At 50.0% G+C, this 12661-nt stretch overlaps 1 protein-coding gene across 1 annotated transcript in view; it reads right to left on the minus strand.

Moving 5' to 3' along the window:
- The window catches only part of LOC311226639 (uncharacterized protein), a gene marked incomplete at its 5' end in the record, with an annotated part of 82122 nt that overhangs the window by 25880 nt on the left and 43581 nt on the right, over positions 1-12661 (minus strand). The gene's annotated exons all lie outside the window — the stretch shown is intronic.

The following is a 12661-nucleotide window of genomic DNA, read 5'->3' on the forward strand; positions in this document are numbered from 1 at the left end:
ATTGAATATTGAATGAATTTTTTAGTATTCAATCAATCAAACACACACACACACACACCGAAGGCTGAGGTTAACATGCAAGGCACTAACCTGCTTGTTGGTTCCGTCAGTGTCTTTTTCTTTATTAAAACAATTATTTATTATTATTAAGAGAGTATTTTTTCTTTATTTAGACAGTAAGATGGTGGAGAGCAGGGCTGTTCGTAAACTTTTTTTGCACATAGCACTGGTGCTACAGAGGTTGATCGTTTTGTAGCACAGGCCAAAATCTTGTAGCACGAGTATAAAACGTCTCTAAAATCTCTAAAAACAACCACAAGTAGTGCAGTTCATTACTTAAATAGGTATGTGACTGGCAAGGGACATGAATCTTGCATACAGGGCACATAAAATCCAAACTTTAACAAGAAATGCTTTCAGACTAGGCTTGGGTGGTATGACGGTATTATGGTATACCAGGGTATTTCGACTCGAGATCCCGCCGGTATGATTCTCAATACCGTGACGTCACAGACTGCAATTACACTGACACAGAGTTGATTGTAGTGCACAGCACGCGCCAGCAGAGGGTTACGTGGCTATCGTTCTGGGACTGGGAGCTAACGTTATAGTAGTACCTGGATGGTGCGGGCTAACTGGCTACCGTTCTGGGACTGGGAGCTAACGTTATAGTAGTACCTGGATGGTGGGGGCTAACTGGCTACCGTTCTGGGACTGGGAGCTAACGTTATAGTAGTACCTGGATGGTGCGGGCTAACTGGCTACCGTTCTGGGAGCTAACGTTATAGTAGTACCTGGATGGTGCGGGCTAACTGGCTACCGTTCTGGGACTGGGAGCTAACGTTATAGTAGTACCTGGATGGTGCGGGCTAACTGGCTACCGTTCTGGGACTGGGAGCTAACGTTATAGTAGTACAAAAAATAGTAGTTTATAAAAAAAAAATATATATAAAAAAAATATTATAAAATATATATATTATATAATCATACTTATAGTTGTATTATCTGCGAGACATCGCCACCACGCAACAAGTCAAAATGCTCGCTATCTGCAAACAGCTCCACTGTCTGTGTGTACTCGAGTAGCCTCCAGCTACAGCCAGGATTCTCCGGCGCTGCAGCTGGGCCCTATTGGTATACTGTGCTTTGGTCAAATCACATTCAGCATGCCCTCAGCTCGAATACGCATCGAATCAATGTTATAAGACATTGATATCAGGAGCTATCTGTAGCTACTGCTAGCCGGCTAGATAACGTTAAGACAACGCCTCAGTGAACTATTTAGTTTACTGGGATATATAGAGCTAACGTGAGCTAACATTGCCTACCGAGCGAACGGAGGTATCATGCACTCGACTATTGCTGGAGCATTTGTTGATATCAGCAGCTATCAGTAGCTAGCCAGCTAGATACCGTTAGACAATGCCTCATGTATTAAACTAAAAGTGAATAGTTGACTGGGTCATTGTTTAAACAGTAACGTTAGTGTTGTGAAGGGCCAGATTAAACCGAATATATATATTTATTTATATATATATATTTAATTGTATTTGTATATTCTCTAATATTCCCTGATATCCCTTGTATATTCCTTGTACAATATGCATTGAATATCCATTCTAGCCTACTGAACATCCCATAATAGTCTCCATTCTACTATTGGTCGAGACCTTGGTGCCAGGCTGCCATACCCCTCAGACCCAGTTCAAACGCACCGCTCCACATGTACGAACAAGTCCTAGTTCCGCGTAGGAATCTGGCTACCGCACCACTAATGGGACTATTTGTTCATAGTGCGTATATATACTGCGCTACTAAAGTAGGACTTCCTTTTCAGTCCAGTTTCTTACCCTCCAATAGAGTCACAGACGTAAAGCCTCCCCGCGACGCCACGTGTGGGAGTAAGGCCAAGTTCGCCTACCATCGGTATTGAGACATCGTGTATATTAATATTTGAATAGTCATATTTGGCACTATATCGTCGAGTTGGACGTAGTCTATTAAGCTAATAATAGTCTGTTAATATATAGTGCTTCGTGCGGTGAGAATACTACCGTAGTCAGTACCCCATCGTTTCAGGCAGAGAACTGGCTGCTTACCCAGGGTGGTTGACCCCATGTGAAGCTGCACCCGAGGAGCCCCAGAGCCGACGAGCGAGTGGACCTGTATACCGGATTATTCTACCGACGACAGCCCGCCTTCCCAGGCACGGATTATGCTTTGTATACTTTGATTATTCCATGGATAAAGACCCCCGACACTGCCGTGTGTTGGAACCCCCCCCCCCTGGAGAGGACGCAAGGTGAGGAGACGCTCTGCAAGACGAGGTCGCTTCACGTCTCTCCCCCGTGGACCGGAGAGAGCCGGCCCACAAAGAGTCCACCTGCTTTCATCTGTGGTCCAAGGATCGCCGGCGCATTGAACGGCACTACAGTGGGTTCACCTGGGATACCCTTGGCCGGACGAGGCAGCCGGATTCTACCCCCCCCCCCCTCCTACTCCTGTCGGCTTACAAGCGACCGGATTAACCCCCCCTTAGTGTATCTAGTATATAATCATTAAAGTATCATTGCTGTTATTCCTTAACTATTCCAGGTCGTATATTTACCACCTGCGCCATCAGAGATTGGACATTCTCTATTGATATACCGACGAATACTCTTTGCCATAAAAGTGCATACTATTTCAATTCATAAATGTAATTAAGTGATTAAGTGCTTGATCTACACACCATTGCTGTGTAGTAATAAACGCATACTTCGACTTCGTACATTTGTGTTGGATCCGTTTCATCTACGTGAGAGTGTTTATGATAATATATTTATGCCGTGTACTGGGTGGCCGAATATTAAGTACAAAGGTAGTGGTAGTAAGTATCATATCTAGTAATACAGTCAGGGAATTGTACCCCTCAGTTACAATTGGTCCTTCGAGCCGGATGGTAATCAGTGTAATATTAATATAGTGTTATTAATATTGAAATGGCCTATGATGAACACTCCACGAAACGATCCTCCTAACCAACGCCCGCAGCGCGAACGACGGCTCCCTCAGTACTTAGAGGCTTACGCTGTCAGTCAACAACCTAGTCTTCTACTAACAGTAAACGCGGTAAAACTAGAAAGTAAAAGTATGTCTAACCCCAACGCCCAGACTACCCCGACCATAGAGGCCCCTACGGGCTCTAATGTAACTGACCAAGTTCACGGTGGGGACCAGTGGGAACCAGACATGACTTCACACCCCGCCAGTACTGAAGAAGTAGTCCCCGATGAGTCCCGGTAGGAATACAACGCTACCGAGAGAGAACTCGGCACGGAAGAAGACGGGGAGAGCACCGTGGAGATAGAGCTCCAAGGCTCCGCAAGGAGTACCCCGAGGGAAGGCTCCCCTATACAACCGCCTTCTCCCAGCGAGGCAGAGAGGACCCTACAGCAGGCCTTCCTCATCAGCCTGAACGCCGCTGCTGAACGCGACCGACTGCAGATCCAGCAGCGAAGCGAACACGAGCAGATACGTCTAGAAATAAGACGCATTCAGATGGAAGAGAATGTGGCCCGAGAACGAGCCGGTGCTCAACGGGACGCAGCGCGCGACAGACAGCAGTCGCAACTAATAGAACAGCTGATCAGACGGACAACACCCTCTCCCTCCGCCAGAGGCTCCAGGAACTCGTCTAGACACACCTCCAGGGCGGCATCCCCTAGCCGAGTAAACAACCCTGAACTTGACCAACAGACGAGGTCTATACCCCCCACAGACCACCTCCCCCCACCGGTCCAAGCGAGACCTAGCAACCGGGAAGGAGCAGCATATCCTGTGGAGAGGCTAAACCAGAGACTACAAGCACTGGATGACCTAACTGAAGACGAAGAGGAAGAGGAGGAGAACCACGCCCGAAGACAGCACAGTACTCTACCGGACCAGGAGGTCCGGTACAGCCCAGGCTATACCCCCGCGGAGCTGCGCTACAGACCCCCGACTCTATACACGGGTGAGCACGACGCACGACCCGCACCGAGGAACAGCACCTGGACAAGCGGGCCATGGTACACTGCCGGTACCAGCCCATACCAAGGAGCGGGAGGAGACTCGCCTAGGAGGCCTCTCCCCCAACGCTCGCCGATGTATCCACAGTCAGCGTCATACATTGGCACGCCTATGGTACCCGACTTCACCCAAGAGAACCGGGCCCAGTATACAGAACTCCGCATGTGTCTGGAGACCATGTTGGTGGATGTATTGGATGAACGCCACAAATACGCCATCCTACTGAAGCACTTAAAGGTACCCCGCGCACATAATATAGCGCTCGCCTACGCGACTTCCACCACCCCATACACAGCAGCGCTGGTAGCATTGGACCAGAGGTATGGGCGCATATGGGATTACGTGATCCAGGAGATCCGACACATCGACCGCTTACCCCCAGCAATAGACAATCGAGCACTGGACGACCTGTCCATCAGAGTGCAGTCCCTGGTAGGGATGTTGGGAGCGCAAAGAGAGAAGGGGAGGCATGAACTTTACGCCAACTCAAATGTGGAAAGGATTCTGGAGAAGCTGCCGCCCGCTCGTCAGGAGCGCTTTAGGCGGCAGAGGGACCACAGAGACCCGAATGGCCCCGAACCGAACCTCCTCGATCTAGCAGACTTCCTGGCGAGAGAAGTCAGCAGCCTACGGCTAGATACATTCGGACGGAGCACCCCTGGCTCCAGAGAAGGAACCAGACGACTAAATGATGGAAGAAGATCGGTGACTGTGATGCACCAATCGGAGTCAGTACCGAGCAGCAGGAGCCACAGTACCCCCTCCAGAACGGAGAAGTGGAAGATAGTGTGCCCCTACTGTGAGAAAGAACACTGGCTAGCGCAATGTGACTCCTTCCCCAAGCTGAACGCGGAGGAAGCAGGTCAATGGATAAAGTCCAACAAACGCTGTTTTCGCTGTGCGCGCTCACACATGGCAGCCGAATGCCGCTTAAAGAAAAGGTGCACCAAGTGCGATGGAGCCCATCTGGACATACTTCACGACAGTAACAGACGGCGCCCTTCACCCGCACCATCCAGCCGCAAAGCGAGCGTCATGTACATCGATCCCGCCAGCAGCAGTGGAGCCCGAGTACTCCTAAAAGTAGTGCGTGTGACACTAAGCTACCAGAATAAAGTCCTGGACACTTACGCCGTCCTCGATGACGGGTCAGAGAAGACCCTGCTGCTCGCCTCCGCTGCGGCCCAGCTAGGGCTGCGGGGAAGCGAAACCCAAATGACAATTCGGACAATAAGACGAGATTTGAAGACGATAAAGGGCGAGAATGTCTCATTCTCTATCGCAGCAAGCGGCCAGCCTGAGCGACGGTACCAGATTACAGACGCTTTCACCAGCCAAGAAATAGGACTGTCGCGGTACACATACCCCGTCGCCAAGCTGATGGAGAAATATGCACATCTGCGCAAGTTACCGATCCCGCTCATGGACAATGCTATGCCGACCCTGTTGATAGGCTCCGACCATGCAGACCTCATTGTCCCGATAGACCGGGTTCATACCGGACCCCGAGGCTGTCCTGCAGCAGTCGAGACCCGTTTGGGATGGACTCTCCAAGGCCCGCTCGCCAAATCTCTCAACCGAAGTACAGCCACTAGATGTCTCCACTCCCGAGTCACAGAGGGAGAAACCGCACTCCTGCAACACGTAGAGCGGCTATGGACCTTGGAACAAATGCCCTTTAAGAACGGAAAGAAAGACATTCGCTCTAAAGATGACATTTACGCCATTCACCTCCTCGAGACAGGGACCAAGAGAGTCCCGGTCAACGGCGTGTTGAGATACGCCACGCCACTCCTGCGGCGAGAAGGAATGCCTACTTTCCACGCCAAGACAGACGCCACAGAACGGTACCTGCTGAACACGGAGCGGCGCTTAGCCAAGAACCCCGCCCAAGAGAGTGTATACCGCGCTGAGATTGAGAAGCTCATCACAGCGGGACACGTCACAAAGATGGACATTAAAGAGGCTGACCAGACCACTGAATCGTGGTACGTGCCCCACCACAAGGTCCATCACAACGGTAAAGACCGCATAGTATTTAACTGCAGCTACCAGATCGGATCCCAAAATCTGAATAAAGAGTTACTGCCCGGTCCCACACTCGGCCCCTCCCTACTCGGCGTTCTACTCCGCTTCCGCCAGGAAAAGGTGGCCATCAGCGGGGACATTAAAGGAATGTTCCTGCAGGTGAGATTAGTAGAGGCGGACAAGCCCCTGTTACGGTTCCTATGGAGAGAGAAGCCAGGAGATGAGCACCCAGCCATCTACCAATGGGAAGTCCTCCCCTTCGGAACGACGTGCAGCCCCTGCTGTGCTACATTTGCACTACAGAAACATGTAGCAGAGGACCCAGCAGCGGACGAAGAGGTCCGACACAGCGTAAAGAACAGCTTCTACGTAGACAACTGTCTACAAAGCCTTTCAACCCAAGAAGAAGCCGAGGCTCTCCTGATTAAACTCTGCGCCTCATTGATCAAAGGCGGCTTTGATCTCAGGCAGTGGGCCAGCAGCGATCCGCAAGTACTGCGCAGCCTCTCCTCCGAGGACAAGGCAGCCAGCAGCGAGACCTGGATGGCTACAATCCCGGGAGAAGCCCAGGAGATGACCCTGGGATTGGTGTGGCGATTCAAAACAGATTCGCTTCACTACAGACACAAGCCCCTGACTACGGAGCAGGGAAGGCCGGCGGCGGCGCCGACCACCAGACGGAGTGTGTACACAACACTCGCCCGACAATATGACCCGCTAGGATGTATTCTACCGTACACCACCAGGGCAAAAATGATTGTACGAGCATTGTGGGACAAGGACCAGGGCTGGGACGACCCCATTCCCGCACACCTTGCATCCACCTGGAGAGAGTGGGAGATGGAGCTCCACTCACTCCCAGGCGTTAATATGCGCCGAAGCTACTTCCCACCCACGGTGAGGCCAGAGACATGTAAAATGGACTTACACGTCTTCAGTGACGCCTCAGAGGTCGCATACGGATCAGTAGCCTACTTACGGGCCCAAGACCAGGGGGGAGAGATCTACACAGCATTTGTCCTCGCCCGCTCGAGAATAGCCCCACGCAAGCAACAATCTATCCCACGTCTAGAGCTCTGCGCAGCCCTAGCCGGAGCGCACCTAGCCACGCTCATCCAACGTGAGCTCACCATACCGGTGTCTAGAACAATCCTGTGGTCAGATTCCACGACGGTACTCGCCTGGATCAAATCGGACTCATGCAAGTACAAAGTCTTCGTGGGAGTCAGAGTCACCGAGATTCAAGACTTAACCGAAGAGTTAACCGGAGAAACAGAGTGGCGCTACGTTGATACAAAACAGAACCCAGCTGACGTCATCACCCGGGGGATGCCCCTGGATGACCTCACCCGTCGCAATGTCTACAGTGACGGCCCCGCATTCCTAAGACTCCCGGAAGGACAGTGGCCCATGCCTATCCCGAGGGAAGCAAGTCCAGAGGAGGTGGAAAATAAGAAGTCTGTGTTCTGTGGATTGAGCACCGTAGCCTCCACCGACCCTAACATAGACGATTGCACGTCCATAGAGAGTGCACAACAAAGAACATTCCTGCGGTACCACCCGGAGTGCAAGTCCCCCGCTGATATGTCAGCAGCTAACTACGAGGAAGCAGAATTGCTTCTACTGCAGCGAGCCCAGAGAGACTCGTTCCCCGATGAATTGGCCTGTCTACAGGGAGGAAAGCCCGTCCCATCCGACAGCAGATTAATTCATCTGGCCCCCGAGAGCGACGCTCATACCCTCATCAGAGTGGGTGGTCGCCTACGCAGAGCCCCCAATCTACCGGATGACATTAAATACCCGATCGTATTGAACAGCCGACACAAGGTCACAGAGCTGATTATAAAGAAATACGATGAGGATGTACATCACGCAGGAGCAGAAAGAGTCTTCGCGGAAATCAGACGTCGTTACTGGATCCTACAAGGAAGAGAGGCGGTACGACGCTTCCAGCGAACATGTCTAGACTGCCGCAAGTGGCGCGCGCAGCCCAGCATACCAAGGATGGCTGACCTTCCTCCATGTCGCCTCCGAATCGGTGACAAGCCATTCCACTCAACGGGTATGGACTGCTTTGGCCCGCTGCACATAAAGAAAGGAAGAGGAACCGAGAAGCGGTGGGGTATTGTATTCAAATGCATGACCACCAGAGCGATACACATCGAGCTTCTCCCGACCATGAGCACAGACTCATTCCTTATGGCCTTCCGGAGATTCACATCACGGAAAGGAAGACCGTCTACCCTATTGTCCGATCATGGGACAAACTTCAAAGGCGGCGAAAGAGAGCTGAGAGAGAGCTTCCAAGCTATGGGCCCAAAACTTAAGACCCACCTCGCTCCAGCACAGGTTGATTTCCAATTCAACCCCCCAAACGCACCCCACTTCGGTGGCACTTGGGAACGAGAAGTGCGCTCCATAAAGACAGCCCTGTACGCAGTACTTGGGGCCCAGACTGTGGCGGAAGAAGTCCTAATGACAGTCCTCACGGAGATTGAGGGAGTACTTAACTCGAAGCCCCTCGGATATGTCTCCAGTGATGTGGCGGATATCGACCCAGTTACCCCCAACACACTCCTGATGGGGCGGCTGGATCCTGCATTACCCCAGACAATGTACCGGCCTGAAGAAGCGAACGGCCGACGAATGTGGAGGTACAGCCAAGTATTAGCCGACAAGTTTTGGAACAGTTTCCTACTGCACTACCTACCGTCTATACAGACCCGCCAGAAGTGGGTAAAGGAGAGAGACAATTTGACAGAAGGAACAGTCGTCATGATTATTGATCAATCACTGCCCAGAGCTATGTGGCCGGCCGGCCGCGTAAGCAAAGTGATCACCGGTGCCGACGGCAAGGTCTGAGCAGCTGAAGTGCTCGTCCAGGGTCGCACTTACACCCGTCCCGTGGCGAGGCTCATAGAACTGCCTCGACTCCCAGACACAATCGATGATGACCATGACCCTACAACCCTATGACTTTGTGAAGTTGACTGACCCCTACAGCAAACCCTTATGTGTAAATAGACAACGCGATTAATCTGTCTCTGTTTAACTGATTAGGTCTGGGACCTATTCAGGGGGTGGCTGTTGTGAAGGGCCAGATTAAACCGAATATATATATTTATTTATATATATATATTTAATTGTATTTGTATATTCTCTAATATTCCCTGATATCCCTTGTATATTCCTTGTACAATATGCATTGAATATCCATTCTAGCCTACTGAACATCCCATAATAGTCTCCATTCTACTATTGGTCGAGACCTTGGTGCCAGGCTGCCATACCCCTCAGACCCAGTTCAAACGTACCGCTCCACATGTACGAACAAGTCCTAGTTCCGCGTAGGAATCTGGCTACCGCACCACTAATGGGACTATTTGTTCATAGTGCGTATATATACTGCGCTACTAAAGTAGGACTTCCTTTTCAGTCCAGTTTCTTACCCTCCAATAGAGTCACAGACGTAAAGCCTCCCCGCGACGCCACGTGGGAGTAAGGCCAAGTTCGCCTACCATCGGTATTGAGACATCGTGTATATTAATATTTGAATAGTCATATTTGGCACTATATCGTCGAGTTGGACGTAGTCTATTAAGCTAATAATAGTCTGTTAATATATAGTGCTTCGTGCGGTGAGAATACTACCGTAGTCAGTACCCCATCGTTTCGGGCAGAGAACTGGCTGCTTACCCAGGGTGGTTGACCCCATGTGAAGCTGCACCCGAGGAGCCCCAGAGCCGACGAGCGAGTGGACCTGTATACCGGATTATTCTACCGACGACAGCCCGCCTTCCCAGGCACGGATTATGCTTTGTATACTTTGATTATTCCATGGATAAAGACCCCCGACACTGCCGTGTGTTGGAACCCCCCCCCCTGGAGAGGACGCAAGGTGAGGAGACGCTCTGCAAGACGAGGTCGCTTCACGTCTCTCCCCCGTGGACCGGAGAGAGCCGGCCCACAAAGAGTCCACCTGCTTTCATCTGTGGTCCAAGGATCGCCGGCGCATTGAACGGCACTACAGTGGGTTCACCTGGGATACCCTTGGCCGGACGAGGCAGCCGGATTCTACCCCCCCCCCCCTCCTACTCCTGTCGGCTTACAAGCGACCGGATTAACCCCCCCTTAGTGTATCTAGTATATAATCATTAAAGTATCATTGCTGTTATTCCTTAACTATTCCAGGTCGTATATTTACCACCTGCGCCATCAGAGATTGGACATTCTCTATTGATATACCGACGAATACTCTTTGCCATAAAAGTGCATACTATTTCAATTCATAAATGTAATTAAGTGATTAAGTGCTTGCTCTACACACCATTGCTGTGTAGTAATAAACGCATACTTCGACTTCGTACATTTGTGTTGGATCCGTTTCATCTACGTGAGAGTGTTTATGATAATATATTTATGCCGTGTACTGGGTGGCCGAATATTAAGTACAAAGGTAGTGGTAGTAAGTATCATATCTAGTAATACAGTCAGGGAATTGTACCCCTCAGTTACAGTTAGCTCACGGAGGTCTGCACTAGACTAGAGCAGACTGCCCGAGGCAATAGGAGCCTCTGTGTTGATGCGAGCAGAAGCACGGACTGGGGCGGATATGACTCGTTGCCATGTTTTTTTTCAAAATAAGAGTATCATATGAACCGAACGTTGCTAACTGCCGGAGCCATCGATATTATGACTGGAGCTGCGCTTGGGGCGGAAATGAGACCCGCACAGGATTTTCAAAATAAGAGTATCGATATGAACTACACACCAGGTGGCGGGCAGACCTCTCAGTGTCACTCGCCAAACCGAAAATCTGCCCGCCAATGGCGGGTGGCGGGCTCCAATTTCGTGCCCTGGCTACGGAGCTAATAGAGTGTACCATCCAGCAACACTGAAACTGACTAACGTTAACGTTATGCCGAGTTCATCATTCATACTACACGTATGAACTCGACATAGCGTTAACGTTACTCCGTTTCCATGAAGTGTTTAATTAACAGCAATCTGTTCTGTTGTTAAATGTAACATTAACGTGGCTAGCTACGTTAGCTACGGAGCTAATAGAGTGTACCATCCAGCAACACTGAAACTGACTAACGTTAACGTTATGCCGAGTTCATCATTCATACTACACTACACGTATGAACTCGACATAGCGTTAACGTTACTCCGTTTCCATGAAATGTTTAATTAGCAGCAATCTGTTCTGTTGTTGAACATTTTACGTTAAGGTAGGTATCCGACGCACTTCCGTCGAGGACAGGAAGCAGTCATGAAATCGTTGTAGTCATTTTTTAGTCTTATTAACTAAAAGATTTTAACAAAATAAAAAGCAGCAGCACTATTGCATAACCGAGTCATGTTTGCTATGTATTTCTTTCTTTAGGGGAGTAGGACATGAATCGCATCGGCGATCCTACAAAAAACAATGCATGTGTGTGTGTTCCGGGGTGTGTGTGTGCTAACCGTGTGTGCTAACCGCTAACATTGAGGATAATTGCATGCCAATTAAAGACCTCTGAACAGGTCCTGCATTATTATTATTATAGGACATTTGTTTCACAGTTTTAGCATGATGTTTTATAGATGGCCATTTAAACACAGGTTTTTGTTTTTTTAAGAGGGGGGTTTGATTTGATTGAAGTTTATTTCAAATATGCAACACAACAAACAAATATCAAGTACAGATATAGCCTTAAGCCGTTCAAATAAGAAATTGTAAAAAAGAAAAATATTTAAATAATAATCTAAAAGAACCGATAAGAGTATCGATAAAGCACCGAACCGTTAAGCAGTATCGATAAGAGTAGTAGTATCGATAAAATCCTAACGATACCCATCCCTAGTGATAATGAGTTAATGCCTCCACGCCATAAAAACCTGGATGTCAACCAAATTACTGAAACTCAACAGCAAAAAGACAGAGCTCATGGTTGTGGCCCCCAAGGCACTGCTCGGGAAGGTTGGAGATCTCCTCCTCCACGTTGACGGCTGTTCCATCTCCCTGTCTCTCGAAGTCCGTAACCTGGGCGTCACCCATGACTCCACACTTTCATTTCACTCCCACATCAAATCCGTCACCAAGTCTGCCTTCTACCACCTCAAAAACATCTCCCGTCTCCGACCCTCACTCTCAGACTCTGTGGCTGAGACCCTGATCCACTCATTCATCACCTCCCGGTTGGACTACTGTAATGGAGTCCTGTTCGGGGTACCCAGCAAAGCCCTGGACAGGCTCCAGTATGTTCAGAACTCAGCTGCCAGGGTTCTCACTCACACCAAGCCCTGGCAGCACATCACCCCCACCCTCATCCACCTCCACTGGCTTCCAGTCAAGTTCCGCATCACCTTCAAACTCCTGCTCCTCACCTACAAATCCCTCCATGCCCTCACCCCCCGATACCTGTCTGATCTCCTCCACCAGTACACTCCATCCCGGAACCTACGATCCTCTGATCTAGGTCTCCTCTCCATCCCTCGCACCAGATTACGGACTTTTGGGGACAGAGCCTTCAGCGTGGCGTCCCCTACCCTCTGGAACTCTCCCCCCCCCCCCGAAATCCGCAACGCCCCAACCCTG

The sequence above is a fragment of the Notolepis coatsorum genome, assembly GCF_963971535.1.
Source record: "Notolepis coatsorum genome assembly, chromosome: 1".
NCBI lineage: Eukaryota > Metazoa > Chordata > Actinopteri > Aulopiformes > Paralepididae > Notolepis > Notolepis coatsorum.